At 35.8% G+C, this 17619-nt stretch overlaps 1 long non-coding RNA gene across 1 annotated transcript in view; it reads left to right on the top strand.

Moving 5' to 3' along the window:
• LOC129442806 (uncharacterized) overlaps positions 1 to 17619 on the top strand; it is a 37009-nt gene that overhangs the window by 6234 nt on the left and 13156 nt on the right. The window lies entirely within an intron of this gene.

Genomic DNA, 17619 nt, shown 5'->3' with positions numbered 1-17619 from the left:
CTGAAAAGTTGCACTTTTAATTCTTTTAATCCATTTGCCTATTGACAGAACTTACACAAAATTTTTGGATCATTACAAATTGCACAGCCATGTTCTTATAAAAGCAGTCTGACTGAAATAAAGACTCTAAGCATTGTGAGGTCTCAAATCCTGGTTAAGACTCTCCATTTTTGAAGCTAAAATGGATAACACCAAGAATCTTTTATCCCTTTATCCTGTTCAGATCCTTTAATCCTGCGGCCATTTCAGTTTTCTGTTGTCGTTTCTATTCAGCGCGAACAGCACTTGTTTGGTAGTCCAGCTCTGGAATGTATCAGTGCCGTCTATGAGAAGCACAGACACTTAAGAAAGAAGAGTAGCCGAAGGAGCCAAAAACTAAATTAGATCTCTTTCAGTCTTTTAATGAGATGGACTTAAACACTCACATTTAGACTGACCAATGCTATCAACATCACGATCCATGAGAGTGCTGCATATGAGTGGGAACAAATATTTGAATAAAATACTTGATTATACAAAATATCATGTCGTAAATAATTTGATCTACTAAAATCGAAATTTTGACTTAAATTCAAAGTTTAATAAACTTAATGTTAACACATTTTCAACTACCTTAATTTAACTGAATTAATTCAGGATTTAAATGCTTTATGGATATACATTGTAAAGACTTTTAAAATGAAGATTAACAGTAAACTGAAATTTTCAATTTAAGGGTGCATTACACTACAATGATGTATGGAATTTTTTTTCTTTAGTGTACAGACAACGTCATTGTCCAAACAATCTTTTCATACGGATACAAAAAAAACCCTGTAATAATGCTGTTTTATGCATGATAGACTAGTTAGTAGTTGATGATGTCACACAATGTCCGAACTAGTGTTGTAGTCGAGTAGCCTGGCTAACACCAGACCAGTCTCATAGATAGAGAATGAGACGTGAGAACCATATGCTCATTTTCTCGTATTTGAGGCGTGGTTTACGAATGCCCAGAGCCGTTTATTGGGCGCTACGAATGTCTATCAAATGCGTCCGTACGTAGCTCATAGCCAATCGTTTCAATTATACCAGATGTTACCAGTTAATTGTACTTCGTCGGCGACGATGCCTAGCAGGTTGGTCCTATAAAACTCAGTGGTTATCATGTCTTGCCATATACAAACATCCTTCTTGGATATACGCACAACTGGCGCAACGTCATAGAATGTTTCTGAACAGGTTCACGCCCACTTTTGGGGGAAAACAAACTATACTCCCCATTGACTTCCATACAAAATAGCGGAACAAAACAACGTTCATACACATCCGACATGCGTAAATAACTTAAGAAATCACTCAGATTAAACATGTTGAGTAATTCTGTCCACCCTGCCTGCCATAGAGCATGAAAGATACATTGACACATTTAAATTGGTCAATATAAAAACATGTTTCATTGTCACAGCGTCAAATTTGTGTAACAACGTTCCCCATTGGCCAGAGGTGTCTTACCCGGACATTTACTCGTACCTCATCGAGTCAACAGGGAAGCCAATGAATGATTTTACTTCGTATTTGAAAGTTACTTCGTATTTTTTATATTATGTCTTTATATTTACAGTACTGAGTGCACTTTTTCCTCCAGCCATACAACTGGCTAAGTGATTTTTCAGCAATCACTGGTACACAAATTTGACGCTGTGGGACTGGTCAAAATCGAACACAAACTTGTGTTTGTAATTGTGTCTGAAATTTAAGTCACATATTAACTCGTGGTTTATTGAATGATTGTAAAAAATCCATATCACGTTTTCGGATCACGTCAGATTTTATAATATAAATAAACAAGATATCATACAATTACCTGTTTTACAATTAATCTTGGATGATGTGGGCCTATATTATTTTGTTGACAGATTTCTTTTTAAACAATCCCCTATTCATCTCTTACCAACACAACAGTAACAAAAGAAATCAGTTGTGTAATAAGTCACTGATTGCTTTTAAAGCCAGAAATTTTATATCCAATTACATTAATGATGTTAACATAGAAATCAGACAAAACAATCAACCAGCAATTTAGTTTAATTCCCACAGTTGTTGTCTTGACCGGTCTTGAAGTAAAATCAAGTCTGCAGCAGGCACTTGGACACGTGATGCACATTCTCCGATCGATCGGCTGATAATGCTTGCTATGCTTCTCAATGAATTACGGTGAAATGAAGCTACATCCAAAAGCCAGGGGGCGCTCTCGTGCAAAAACTCTGAATGCGCTGTAGACGAAGAACAATACACACGCAGCTATGATGACACGCAGCTCCAGGAAATGTCTTTAAGGATATATTTATATTGCTGTTCTTCAAACCTTTTCAGGTATTCTCATGATAATAAAAAATATGTTAAATAATTATGTTTGACGAGTGTTGCTTTTTCAAATGCATGTTATAAACAACTCAAACTTACATTGATTTTAGATTGATAAGGACTTACTGATCAAAAGCCGTATACATGAAATAGCTGTGAATAAGATCGGCTGTCTGATTCAGAATAGTGATCGGCCACATATTTTTAGTGGAGATCGGCATTGATCAGAGCATCCCTAATGCACATAGGATCACTCGACGCGCAGAACACATATTTTGAAATTACGAACCACACACATGACGAGCTAAATACATTTTGTGATGAATTTTGCATCGAGCGCCTTCGAAAAAAGAAGTCAACAGCCATCAGTGGAAGGCAGTCGAGACTAAGACAAGACCAAGACAATAAAAAATAGTTTTGAGACCTGTCTTGAGACAAAGACTAGTCTCGAGAATACGCACACACATTACGTCACCGTTTAAATGAATTTGCGCTTTTTGTAGTTTACATAGAGACGATAACGGTATAATTAAAAAAAAAACTTTTCAGGCCCCTACAATATAGTTATTGTGAACATGAACTGCTAAAATAAACCTAAAAAAAAAGAGATAAAAATTGTGTCATGTTAACAGCCCCAAATTATTTTTATGTATATTTCTTTAAGATACTAATTGCATGTGTAATTTTTGGCCTCCTAATCCTTTATTAATCCCAAATTAACCCCTAATTTAAACCTCCCAATATGCATATTATTTACTGTCTATTTACCCTGCGTTCTGTGGCAGCTCTTTAGTGCTCAGTGGTCAGCGTGGGGGAAGCTGGGCAAGCCGGCACCAATAAAAACAGCACTAAAATGCAATTACAGTGCTCTGAAGAATGGCCAAGCTTAGCAATTTGCCCGGGTTAAAGCAAGGAGATTGCAAGTCTGAGGCCACTTGGAATTCTGTGCCTGCCCTGTGTGGGAAAAACAGTGGGATGGCGAACAGCGGCCTTTGTGCAGTAATTACTGGAACTGGCCGTGGACAGCAGCAATGGGCTCCACTAATGATAACCCCCCCTCCCTCCAGTCACCTTGTCATTGATATACTTATGCTGATATAAGCACACTTCACTGCAGGGTGAGGGCCAGGGCTGTGGGCTTCACACATTGAATTTATACTGGGAAAAAAATGAATGAAATAACTGCATATCACTTTCACAGGTAAAAATCTAGATTTATTAGAAGGGGCACTTAACCTCCTAAGACCTGGATATCCACATACGTGGACATCACATTTTTTTGATGTTTGCACCATAATACTTAAAGGGATACTTTATTTTTTTTAATTCTCATTTTGTAGCTCCTCTAGAGTTAAACATTTGATTTTTATCGTTTGGGAATCCATTCAGCCAATCTTCGGGTCTGGCGGTACCATTTTTAGCATAGCTTAGCATAATCTATTGAATCTGATTAGACCATTAGCATCTTGCTAACAAATTACCAAAGAGTTTTGATATTTTTCCTATTTAAAACTTGACTATTCTGTAGTTACATCGTGTACTAAGACCGACGAAAAATTAAAAGTTGCGATTTTCTAGGCAGATATGGCTAGGAACTACACTCTCATTCTAGCGTAATAATCAAGGACTTTGCTGCTGTAATATGGCTGCAGGAGGCGTAATGATATTACGCTGTGCCTGAAAATAGTCCCCTGCCATTGAAAGTAACCAAGGATTCCAAGTCTAAATGGATTCCAAAATGGTAAAAATCAAATGTTTAATTCTAGAAGGAGCTGGAAAATGAGTTTCCCTTTAATTCTGTGTAACTGGAACCTGTTGTACACAAACAGGGACAATTATACTGCTTCAAGTTCTTTGAAAAATATTTGTTTATTATTTTTATTGCTTTTTCCTAACCCCAATAAAGCTGGAAGAAATCTGAAATAAAGACAAACCAAATTTCGGGGATTATGGTACCTTCACACGGGGCGTAAGCGTTAACGCTTCCCATTAATTTTTAATGGGTGACGTCATGCATTGCCAAACTGAATTGTGGATCCGTCGGCGCTGCGTCAGTGCCGTTGCTCGCGACAGAAGTTGAACATTTCTCAACTTTTCAAGTGGCAACGCGTGCGTCAGCCAATCAGATCGCCTTATGCAAATATCCTAGGCAGAGCCAGCCAATTATGTTTATGGAAGACCGGAGCATGTGTTGCAGCCACTGTAATTGGCTGTTGGCCACGCTTCAGACAAGCCTTCAGTCAACCGTTAACGCTTTCGCTCCATGTGAATGTACCGTTAGGAGGTTAAAGTGACTAAAGGTGCATTGAAATTATACATTTCTTTCATCAGTATGTGTGAACCCCATTAGCTTTGCACAGCAAAAAAAATGCTCCCCTGATAAGGTACATAAACAACTTTTAATATCAGCCATTCATTTGGAAAAAATCTATTCATCAGGTATCATAAATGGCAACAAATGATATTTACCTACCTCATGCATACATGTGGTGTGATGTGTATGACAAATATTTTTGTTGAGGTTGTTTAAGACGAGAGTGCTATGGTTTCTCACACGCATTTCATCTAGTGGCCAGATTGAGAAGTACAATAACAACAGCATGTACACAAGAAACCATTTTTAATGATACATTCAGCTCTGGCTTCTTTTGAGTAACTCCAAATGGAGCAGGCAGTCAAAACAAAACATGAGACTTGAAAAAAACTTGTGTTTGCTTCCAACATACTCATTAGATCCTGTTCATAGTCATTCATCCAACACTAAAGTAAGGCTAGCTGAAACCTCCAATAACACCAGCAAACTGAAGCCAAAATATCACTTAGTTCAAGTTTTAGGAACAGTATTTTTAATCAATTTGTAATAAAATGTATGAATATTACCATGCTCTAAATATTCTAGGTTGTTTCAAGTCATGGTTGGGTAAATATGGACACACGCAATTGTTGTAAAAATTACACTAGAAAAGTACATATTTGACCCAACCATGGATTGAAACAACCCAGCATTGAACTGCAAAGGCCCAACAATAAGGCTAACTGACATCAAAATAAATTTAGAAGATAATAATCCTTAATACTCCAAAATAGGCTTTGTTTTTTATGCAGAATAACATTTATTCACTTAAAAATTGATTCTTTTTAACCCAGCTGCTGGGTCAAATTAACCCCCCAAAATTTTATATTTGACCAACAATGGGTTAAAACAATCCAGCATTTTGGGGTAAAATTACTTTAAATCAACCCTTTTTGACCTAATCATGGGTTGGACAATAATCCAGCATTTTAAGAGTGTTGCTTATGGTTAAAATAAGACATTCTTTATCCATTCATTAATGTTTCCTACTGCTTAAAGGAATAGTCTACTCATTTTCAATATTAAAATATGTTATTACCTTAACTAAGAATTGTTGATACATCCCTCTATCATCTGTGTGCGTGCACGTAAGCGCTGGAGCGCGCTGCGACGCTTCGATAGCATTTAGCTTAGCCCCATTCATTCAATGCTACTATTTAGAGATAAAGTTAGAAGTGACCAAACACATCAACGTTTTTACTATTTAAGACGAGTAGTTATACGAGCAAGTTTGGTGGTGCAAAATAAAACGTAGCGCTTTTCTAAGCGGATTTAAAAGAGGAACTATATTTTATGGTGTAATAGCACTTATGGGAATACTTCGACTCGGCGCAGTAACACCCTCCCTCTCCCATTATGAGAGGGAGAAGGGAAGCGGACTTTTCAGGCGAGTCGAAGTACTCCCAAAAGTGCTATTACGCCATAAAATATAGTTCCTCTTTTAAATCCGCTTAGAAAAGCGCTACATTTTATTTTGTACCACCAAACTTGCTCGTATAACTACTCGTCTTAAATAGGAAAAACGTTGATGTGTTTGGTCATTTCTAACTTTATCTCTAAATGGTACAATTGAATGAATGAGGCTAAGCTAAATGCTATCGAAGACTATTCCTTTAACTTTACTGTATCATACTATATTTTTAAGTAATCAGTTTGTATTGTAGCAGAAATGTCTGGAAAGTGCGAAACGACTCTCTATTTAACTGTACCACATTATTGACCTCTCACATATTACACCTTCTCGTGCACATTGTCCTTCAAGAATCCAGCTGAAACCATCATACTGTTACCAGTAATTTCACCCCATATACCGCAACCATCTTTAGACATCAAAAGAGGGTCACGTGTGAAAACAAGGACTGTTTGAACAGAGGTGTGACTTTTGTATATCTCCTCCAGCTCCACCTAACCCTACCTCTTAATGTTAGCCCAAGAGGGCGTCTGTCCGTCCACCTTGTGTATCTGCTCAGATACAGACGAGATTCCCTGCATTCAGATGCATTGCGGTGATGTTGTAAAAGTCTGCCGAAGCTCAGGTCTTTAGAACGAAGGTGAACGAAAAGTAAAGACAGTAGAGGTGGAGGTCATTGATTGCAATTAGGCCCATTGTCTCCTATTTATATGGTCATTGGGCGGTACCACTTCAACTGTGTCAAAGTTCTCACACTCTTCCAGTGGAGTCTCCCACAGTAGAGCTGACAAGTCTTTTACAGGCAATTACCTGCTAACTAGGTTCCTCTCACCTTGGTGACAAGCTTGTTAGGTGGGTTTTTGCTCTGTGAAAGCAGACAATTTCCCTATGCCTGAGGGTGAGGCACACGGCTACAGGCATTTCCGGCTTGTTTGCGAATCGGCACCCTTTTTTGGTTTCTCTCTGTCTGTGGTGTGAGACAATAATGAGGGATCTGGCAAGACATAACATTGCAAAAAATTGCTTTCAGTGGACATTTTTAAAAATATTTTTCAGATTATGGGTATATTTGAGATTGCATACTATGTATTATTTTGTCTGAAATAAGTGTGCGGTACGTGCACTGTGTTCTCCAAAATATGCAGTATAACACCCAAGCACATTGTTTGGAATGCCATAACCCACAAAACAATGCACTTAAAGGGATACTTCACCGATTTAGCATTCAGCTTTGTATCTGTAGAAACCCGGCAGTATTACTGAATGACCATGTTTCCCTCCCTCATTTCCCCCTGAGAGGAGAGATATCTGCATTTTGGTTCTGCAAAAAAGTCCTCCGATGATGTAATATGACGATTTTTGCATCATCAGAGGACTTTTTTGCAGAACCAAAATGCAGATATCTCTCCTCTCAGGGGGAAATGATGGAGGGAAACATGGTCATTCAGTAATACTGCCGGGTTTCTACAGATACAAAGCTGAATGCTAAATCGGTGAAGTATCCCTTTAAGTTGACCTACCATATCCAGAAAAATTTTAACATATTTCTTAACTAATAATAGTAAAATTATAAAATACATTGTTGCAGATATTTTGAAAAACAAATTTTCATGCTGCGCCAGATCTCACAAGAGTTTGTATGTATTTTACGAGGTGACTTATTTGTATGAATTTGTACTAAGTGAATCATACAAAAACATATGATTATCATAAAAAAAAAAACGAATCCCCACACCTAACCCCAACGTCACAGGGGCAAAAGCAAATCATACAAAAATGTATGAATGTAGTCGTACGAATTAATTAGATTTAGCCACCTTGTAAAATACGTATGAATTGCCATGTGATAGGGTTGCGTATGCACCGTAAAGTAATTTAGAGTAATAAAAGTAAAATAAAACATAAATTTATAGTAAATAAAGGTATTTTAAAAGTGTTCTCGACAATAAAGTAGCATTTAACTGACTAAAACGTGTGCCATTGCAAACTGCATTGTGTTTTACACACCATGATAAAATGTAGGCAGTTGCAGATATTTTAAAAAACACATTTTCAGGCTGCGCCGTATCTCACGAGAATTTGTATGTATTTTACGAGGTGGCTTATTTGTATGAATTCGTATCATAAAGTGAATCATATAAAAACATATGATTATCTTAAAAAAAACCATAACGAAACCCCTGACCTAATCGCAATGTCATGGGCAATAGCAAATCATACACAAATATACGAAAGGGGTCGGACGAATTAATTAGAATTAGGCACCTTGTAAAATACGTATATGAATTGCCATGAGATAGCGTTGCGTATCCACCGTAAAGTAATTTAGAGTAATAAAAGTAAAATAAAACATACATTTATAGTAAATGAAGGTATTTTAAAAGTGTTCTCGACAATAAAGTAGCATTTAACTGACTTAAACGTGTGCCATTGCAAACTGTATTGTGTTTTACACACCATGATAAAACGTAGGCAGTTGCAGATATAAAAAAAAACACATTTTCAGGCTGCGCCAGATCTCACTAGAATTCGTATGTATTTGACGAGGCTTATTTGTATGGATTCGTATCATGAATTGAATTATACAAAAACATATGATTATCATAAAAAAAACCAATAACGAAACCCCACACCAAACCCCAACGTCACAGGGGCAAAAGCAAATCATTCAAAAATGTACGAATGTGGTCGTACGAATTAGAATTAGCCACCTTGTAAAATACGTATGAATTGCCATGTGTTGCTTGCGTTTTTAAAATATGTGTTTGTTGCGTCATGTGAACCATGTGCATCACGTGATTTGTCAAAATAAGTGCATGCTGCACACGCGTCAAAACCGTTTATGATAAAAAAGACGCTCACGTTCACAAAATACACGCAAGACACTCTCTTAACAGTAAACTTTGATTACGCATGAGATTATGTGAGTATCTGGCAAACGCGAGCGTCTCCTTCACCACAAACCCTTTAGATGCGTCTGCAGCAGGCACTTATTTTGACAAGACACGTGATGCACACATGATCTCTCAACGTGCAGAATGCATATTTTAAAAAAAGGAACCACACATTATGGGCTACATACATGTTGTGACGAACTTCGCATCATTGCCCTCGAATAAAGAAATCACCGGCCGCCACTGAAAAAATTTATGAATGTGGTCTGACGAATGAATTAGATTAGCCACCTTGTAAAATAAGTATGAATTGCCATGAAATAGCGTTGCTTATGCACCGTAAAGTAATTTAGAGTAATAAAAGTAAAATAAAACATAAATTTATAGTAAATGAAGGTCATTTAAAAGTGCTATCAACAATAAAGTAGCATTTAACTGACTTAAACGTGTGCCATTGCAAACTGCAAATGTAGGCAGTTCAATATAAGTATGCAGTAAGCATTTTATTCTGAACCCATTTCAATGACTATTTCAATAATTTTTGTCAAATAGGTGTCAAAATTGGGTCACCCTGGAGATCAGAAGATTACTGCTAAGAATGATAACGCTCTGTGATTGGCATACTCCTTGGAAATTTCATTATTCTGGGTTTTTCCGGGAGTCTAGCTTGATATGCTTTCTTAGGTAAGGATGTCTTTGATTGACAAGCGAGGAAATTAGATGGGATATTTATGTTCCCTCAATGACAAGACCCTGAATAACCGAATAAGAGGGGGCCGTGTGTGTCAATATTTTTTCGGATAGTGAGGAAAGGCGATAATGAGACCTAGCTTCTGGCAGGGACATTGTGACAGGAAGAATGAGTTATCAGGGGTCCTTGCTTAGCCCCAAGTATTGGTGGGCCCTATTCACTCTGGCCTATAATCTGCTACGGGCCGATCAGTGCTGCAGTTTTATCACCCTTATTGTCTCCCGAAAAACTAAGCTGATGCTGTCAAAAGAATCAAATTATTATGAAGGATTTTTTCCCTTTTCCTTTCGCTCACACCAAAATCAAGAAAGAATGATGCTATTGTGTCCTGTGTGGATCATTCCCAGCTCTTAATTGTAGACAAGCTTGAGTTTTAATCTCATCTATTTATTGGATGGTTTGCTTTTCTTTGTGAGATGGTGAATCACTGGGGGACAGATTCCATAAAGACCGATGCTATAATGACCTCTAATCTCTTTAAAGGCCTGTATATTGTCTTAGTTTTTAGATAACCTGCTGTGACAATAATGCTATTGCAGTTCACTATGTTTTATTCAGAGGTAATCCAAGATCTTCTCAACGTCACAGCACGAGAAGATGTTTTTAGTAGTTCATATGACCTTTTAGCGCCGAATCAAAATACGTAATATGCGGTTTCTTAAATGAAAAATGCTCTGTGTATTTACTGTATCTGTGGCATGCTGTTGATTACCACATACAGTCATTTTGACACGTGTGTAGAAGTGAATGCGGTATACGTTTACAGTAAACACACCTATAATGAAAGCTTAGCAGGCAAGCATTCGAAGCAAAAATGTGCACCGTATATTTTTGTCAAAACATGTACATGTGGGTACCAAATGAAAGTAACGCTGTCAGTCATTGCTGCCTTTCAAACACATTTTCGGATGCTAATGTAAAAAACATTTACTATTTAAGACTTTTCCTTAACATCCCGGAAAAGTTAAAAGATGTAGTCACGTATTTTAAGTATTATTTGTGGTGCTGCCTGTCTGCCTGCTAAACGTATTAGTTTATTTACTGTAAACACATCCTGTTTGCTTTTACACACTTAAACTACGAAACTAAATCAAAATTATTGTCTACGGTAATTGACAGCATGCCAGATGTTGTACATAGCTATTAGGTTTTTATTTTATGCGACGAAAATTCGACGACATCCCAGTTTGTAAAGTGAGTCATTTAATAGTTTTGGACAATTTTCCTGGAAAAAAGAGACAGTAAATTTTGAATGTCTATGCTAAAAGTTAATGGTCCAATAGTATTTACTGTAAATGACTTAGTAGGATGGATTTTTTTTGTATTACTAAGTATTCATCATACTTAGGGTTAAAGATTTGAACGAACCCATAACATTTCCAAATGTGACTCATCCCAAGCATTATGAATACAGACATTGAAATCCAATAGACCTGCACTGAATAAGGATTCCAAGCCATATATGGATAAGAATTTCATAATGACTTGGGGTGGGTCAGCAGACAACCTAGCAACATGCTAACAACCACTCATTAGCAAACATACACCCGATGGCAACCACCCAACATTCTGTCATGGTGGGGAAACATTGTACCGTAATTTTAAAAAATGCTGCATTTTTTTCAAATCAACATATGAAGAGTTTGGTTCCAAAACACACTAAATCCATTTTGACTAATTTCGGTAAAAATGTTTTTTTTATACCAAGAAAGTGACAAGATGAAAAACACTATTTTCTGTTACAAACTTTCACATAGGATCTTTAGGTTATAAAAACATAAAAAATCAAATCCATTATTTGATTTTTAAAGATTTATTATAAAAATGTCATTGCTGCTGTCATCCTTGGGACGTCGTCGCTGAACTTTTTTGACAACGATCAGCTGTAAAATGTTTTGGTCCTGCTCGATTTTCGTTGACTTTGAGTAAAATAATGAAAACGTTTTTCATAAGATCTCATGGGGTCAATGTGTTAGCATGACAGAAGCTTGATGCTGTCGTGTGAGAACAAGCAACAGGCGACATTTTTCCGTCTCCCGAGTGCCTCTCGCGTAAATTATTAGATTTTGATGGCTTACCCCTCACAGAAATCCTCCACAGGTTTATCAATGCCATCAAAAGTATTATTTTGTTTTTATTTGCTTGTTAATCACAAAGTACAAAGTAGATGAGGAAAACTAGGATTCTGTGTGTATTCAACGCGCCGCCATGCGTGGAATGGTGCGCTGTGATTTGTTGAGCAGATTTATTCCATTCTGCACAGAAGAAGGAGTGGCGTTTATCACGTTTTGAGAAAAAAGGGAGAAAAGATGACAGAATAACACGCGGATATTGGACTTTGCGTAAAATTAAGAATTTACTTTTTAATACCGACCTGATACAATACTCATTTTGCCGTTAACTCATTTAAAAAAAGGCATTTATCACATTTTGGAACCAAACTATTGATATATTTTTATGCTACTTTAACTTAATTTATAAAAACTATTTGAAGCTATTTAATTTAATATTTTATGTCAACTATTCACAGGTCAAAACATAAAATAGCTTGAATTGACTTGCAAAACCAAGTTATTTTAACTTGCTACATTTTTTTTACACATTGTGCTAGAAATTGTTTGGAATTTAATGATAAATATTGAAGCTATCACCAGCTACTAAATTACATTTTCCTTTAGACCTGACCTGTGCTACTGTATAGCTCAATGGTACCCTCTTAGAAAAAAAAGGTACAAAAGTTATCAGCGGTACAGTAAATTTTAAAATGATCCTAATATTACCGTTTTGGTACAGATATTGGTACCTTTTAGGTGTACTTTTTGAAAAGGTACCACCCCAGTGACAACTTTTGTACCTTCTTGTACCTTTACTTCTGAGAGTGTAGAGCATTTCAAAAGCACATGAGTTTGAACCAAGGGAACGCACATAATCAAACAGTGCTAAATAGCACTAAAAGTGGTAATCATAGAGGAACCATTTTAAGTGCCATATAGCACAGATGAAGTACCTGTGTAGAACCATATTGTGCTATAGTGGTGCTATATGACCCCCATATGGTTCTTCATTGGTGCCTTACATGTGCTATATAGCACTAAAATGGTTCCATATGATTACAAGCCAAGAACCACTTTTAGTGCTATTTAGCACCGTTTGTTTTTAGAGTGTAGCCTACTTATAAAACATTTATACCTTGTAATGCACTATAAGCTGCTTTGGATATAAGCATCCGCATGTAAATGTGACATAAATGTGCAGCCCAGTCTCCTGAAAATGTGTATAAATAGCACGAAGTGTAAAACTCGTGCAATACATATGCCAAATTCCACTTTGGCATGCACATGATACGCAAGTCCTTCCCATTCACTTAAACGGGGCATCTTTTTTTGTCGTTTTATTTATTGGTTTCTCATCCTAACCCAAACCCCAACTCTAACCCCAACTCCAAGCGACTATGGCTTAAATATGGACAAAAACATTGAGAAACCTGTATATTAAATAACCTCATTAAGCAAATCTAAAATCTAATCCTAAACCCAAGCGAAAATGGTTTAAAAAATAGAAAAAATTGAGAAACTAATAAATAAAACGACAAAAAAGATGCCCCGTTTAAGTGAATGGGAAGGACTTGCGTATCATATGCACGCTATCATATGCACGCCAAAGTGGAGTTTGGCGTGTGTATTGCACGAGTTTTACACTTCGTGCTATTTATACGCAACCTCAGGAGACTGGGTAGAAATGTCTAATGCCGAATAATTTAACCGAGGCAATAATTCTGTATATATTTGCCATCTTATATGGATATATTTGTGGTATTTTTGGAGAAACACAAACAAAGACAACACTGCAACAGCTTATGAGTGTCAACACGTTGGCATGTTTGCTATACACAATACAGTGTTTTGATAGCTGTCATAAGTTTAAACTGACTTCATTTATCATGTATATGAATAATCCACTTGGATCATGGGCAAAATGCCACTCACTCTGTGTGCTATGCTTTATATAAGAAAGGGTTACAATGGGGACATATTCTGTACACATTTACATTTGCTTTTCCCCAAAATGACTAACAGTACAGTTCATTACAAGTCTTAGATAGCTGCTTAGTTCTGGTACTAATTTACTGGAATGAGTACTGGGATGCTTTTCCAAGAACTAAATATTCCCCAGTTCTATTTTCCTGATTGCATTCGCACACTGTAAAAATTCCTTGTTGCGTTTAAATGTTTAAGTTAAAACAACTTGACTAGTTAGAGCTATAAATTAAAAATAAAGTTGTAATAACTTAAGTCCAGTCAACTTTATTTAATCATGTTTTAATGTGTGCACTTTTAATCCTTGTACAGCGCTTTTTGAATGTGTTAGCATTTAGCATAGCCCCATTCATTCCTATGGCTCCAAACAAAAGTTTTATTTTGTGTCACCATACTTGTGTAACTACTCATCTAACAGTCTTTAAATAGAGAAAACATGGAAGTGTTTGGTGGCTTCTAAATACATCCCTGTTTGGAGCCATAGGAATGAATGGGGCCAGGCCAAATGCCAACACATTCACAAAGCGCTGCACAAAGATCAAAAGTGCACGCATTGAAAAAAAATGGGTATGTATTAATTTGTCTAAGTTGAAGAACATATATTGAATATAAATATATTGAAAATTTTTGTTTTTTTCCTTTAATCATTGTATTTTAGCCATAAATAATATCTTTGCGTAACTTTCTTAACTGTGTTGTTGTTGCGTACTGACTGAGGCAACCAAGTACATGTTGCATGAAAATGCTAAATTAAAGTTAAAGAGAAAAAAGGAAAGGTTTACAAATTCTTTAGCACTTTTATTAGATCATGTGTTGTACCAAGAGTAATAAACTTGCTCAAACTAAACTTAATTGCTTAACAAAAATCTGACTTTTCCATGTTTAAGTGCAATAATTGAGTCCCCAGTGCTTCTATCAACCTAGAAAATATGAAAAAGATCAACCCAGTAACTTAATTTTGGTAAACCATTTTCTGCAAGCATGTGAAAAAATAGGTCATTGAAATTTGGCTCCCCTTGTGATGTCAGTAGGGGAAAATAACGCCCCTTAATTTGCACTATCCATCCACAGCACTGCCATTTAGTGCAGAGATCAGCTCATTTGCATTTAAAATGACACACCCCAAAATGGCACATTTTTGCTCACACCTACAAATTGGCAATTTTAACATGCTATAATAAATGATCTGTATGACATTTTGAGCTAAAACTTTACATATGTACTCTGGGGACACCAAAGACTTATTTGACCTCTTAAAAATGTCTTGTGAAATGTCCCCTTTAATATATTATATTATAACACAAATAATATAATAATAATATAATCCTGACGGCAGTACAAGGCGATGAATTTTCCACAAAATACATGTAACATAGCCAAAGTGAAGGTCTGGCATTAATCTGACGGTTTTTAGTGACTACAAAAATATGGAATCGGGTGCTGTATTTAATCATATGTACCCAAAACTTGCGACTTCTGTTGATATCTTTGTTTTGCTTCTGCTGACATGTGATCTAAATACTCACGGCTTGAAATATTAGAAAATTTGAGATTCCAATGTAATCTGCCATTTTGTCCCACTTTTTTGCCTGCCAGGATTGCACGGATCACCTGACTGAAAACTATCAATTAAGCAGGATCACATTCATCCTAAGCAAACTTCAGAGTAAATAAATAAAAGAACATTAATGAACTTGTATTTATTCAACAGATAACTTAAACTACAACTAATACAAGGCAGGCTTCTTAACCTTCTACTCTGCATGTTGGCTTGTAATGTTCTTTTAAGATTTTTCAAATGTTGCTTTAACATTGTAACAAATTGGCTATTTTTGTCCTATAAATATAAAAAGATGCAATCCCGCACACTATCAATACTTGCTAAATATTCCTATTTATTAGCACAAGCAGTGATGTTTTGGTGTACTGACCTTCATCAGGCGTATAAGGACAGATTGTCCAACTTAATTGGAAATTTCTATTTACACCCAGGTGAAAAAGTAGTACACTTCCATAGTGTACTTAAATTGCTTTATTTTCGCACACTGATTTTTGTACTTAATATACTAAAAATTGATCTTTACTACTTCTTGGGATCATCTAAGTGTACTTCACTGTGCTATTTTGAGACACCATAAATAAGAACTAAAATGTGCTAAAAATGTATTTAAAAAATGTATTTAGGTACAACTTGTAGTAAACTTGAACCCATCTTTGTATGAAGGTTGAGTTTAATACAAGTGTTAAATACATATTTTATACAGATACAGTATGTTAAAAGTGCATTTTAGTTCATATTTATGGTGTCTCAAAATAACACAGTGAAGTACACTTAGATAATCCTAAGAACATCTTAAGAAGTACTAAAGATGATTTTTTTGTATTTTAAGTACAATATTAGTGTGCGAAAATAAAGCACTTTAAGTATACTATGGAAGCGTACTACTTTTTCACCGGGGCATTTGCATTTTTACTTTTGGGGAATTTTTTAACTGTTGGTTTTCTTGTCCTTGATCTCTGGATCCATTAAAATTAATTAGAAACACGTTATTTCAATAAGAAAATCCCAAGTAGGCTACATTTAAAAGTGAAATGACAGATATGAAATGAGTGTTTGTATTTTCTTTAATTCGGTTATAAAATTAACAGCTAGCATCCTATGAACAGAAAGCAGGACATACAGTGCATCCCATGTGGTCAGTGAAAAAAAACAGCAACAACAGACAATGAGGTAAAAAACTGTTACAACACAACAACATTTTCCTCACAAGTAATAATCTTTTGTCAGCAAATATATACTAATATATACATTACAGTAAAATAAATAATCATAGAAAAATCCTCAGACTTTAGACATCCATAAACACACAGAACTCGTCTGTACAAAACTTTGGAATTTTATGTTTAGAATAAAAATCAAACTGTATCGTGGACGCATAATTTTGATGCGTAGACGCGCTGAAGTTTGTTCAAAAACAAAAGGTATTGATTCTGTAGTTAGCGGAGGATCATTATGTTAAATAAACAAGAGCTTTGTGGAATGCTCAATGGGGCATGTGCTTTGAAATGATCTCTGATTGATGAGAGATTAAATCAGTGTGAGATTCTCAGGGCAAGAGAAAACTTGAATTCATTTCTTTGATGGAAAGATCGACAAAAAGGACTTCTGCCAAAGAATTTTACAAGCTGGCCTTTCTCTATGCCTTCTCGCATCTCCCTGTGATAAAACTTAAGTTTATATTTTGCAGCATACTGTATGTAAGATTGAGATCATAATATCCGCAAATCTCTAGAATAGCTGATTCTGATTGGTCAATTCTGGTAATCTGTGATCAGATTTATTAAAATAATAAAAGCTGTATATTTGACCATTGTACGTGGCAATCAATGTTCTCGTGGTAGTTTACCCTTACAAAAATTAACCATGGTTTTACTACAGTTAAAACCAAAAAACATGGTTACATCAAAATGACCATGGTACTACTAAAAATGATAGGTAAACTATGGTTATGGTAGTAAAACTACACTGTAAAATGATGTCAAATCAACATACATTTTAATGTTACTTAACAAATTAAGTTAAACAATGTCAACTTGTTTTTTTAAGTGAATTCAACTTATCACAAGTCTAAACTTGCAAAACCAAGTTGTTTGTGCATGCTTTAGCAATACGCCAAAAAACATGGTTAATTTTCGCAAGGGTCATGTCTCTCATAGCATGCATGAACTCTTACTTCCACTAAAATATAATTACAAATCAATATTCCAATATTTGTCAAGTAGCCATGTAACAAACAAGATAATGTATGGTCAGCTAGTCGTTATTG

Source organism: Misgurnus anguillicaudatus, chromosome 2, assembly GCF_027580225.2.
Source record: "Misgurnus anguillicaudatus chromosome 2, ASM2758022v2, whole genome shotgun sequence".
NCBI classification, from domain to species: Eukaryota; Metazoa; Chordata; class Actinopteri; order Cypriniformes; family Cobitidae; genus Misgurnus; species Misgurnus anguillicaudatus.
The sequence above is the reverse complement of the archived record's forward strand: the minus strand, read 5'-3'. Positions and strand labels throughout refer to the sequence as shown.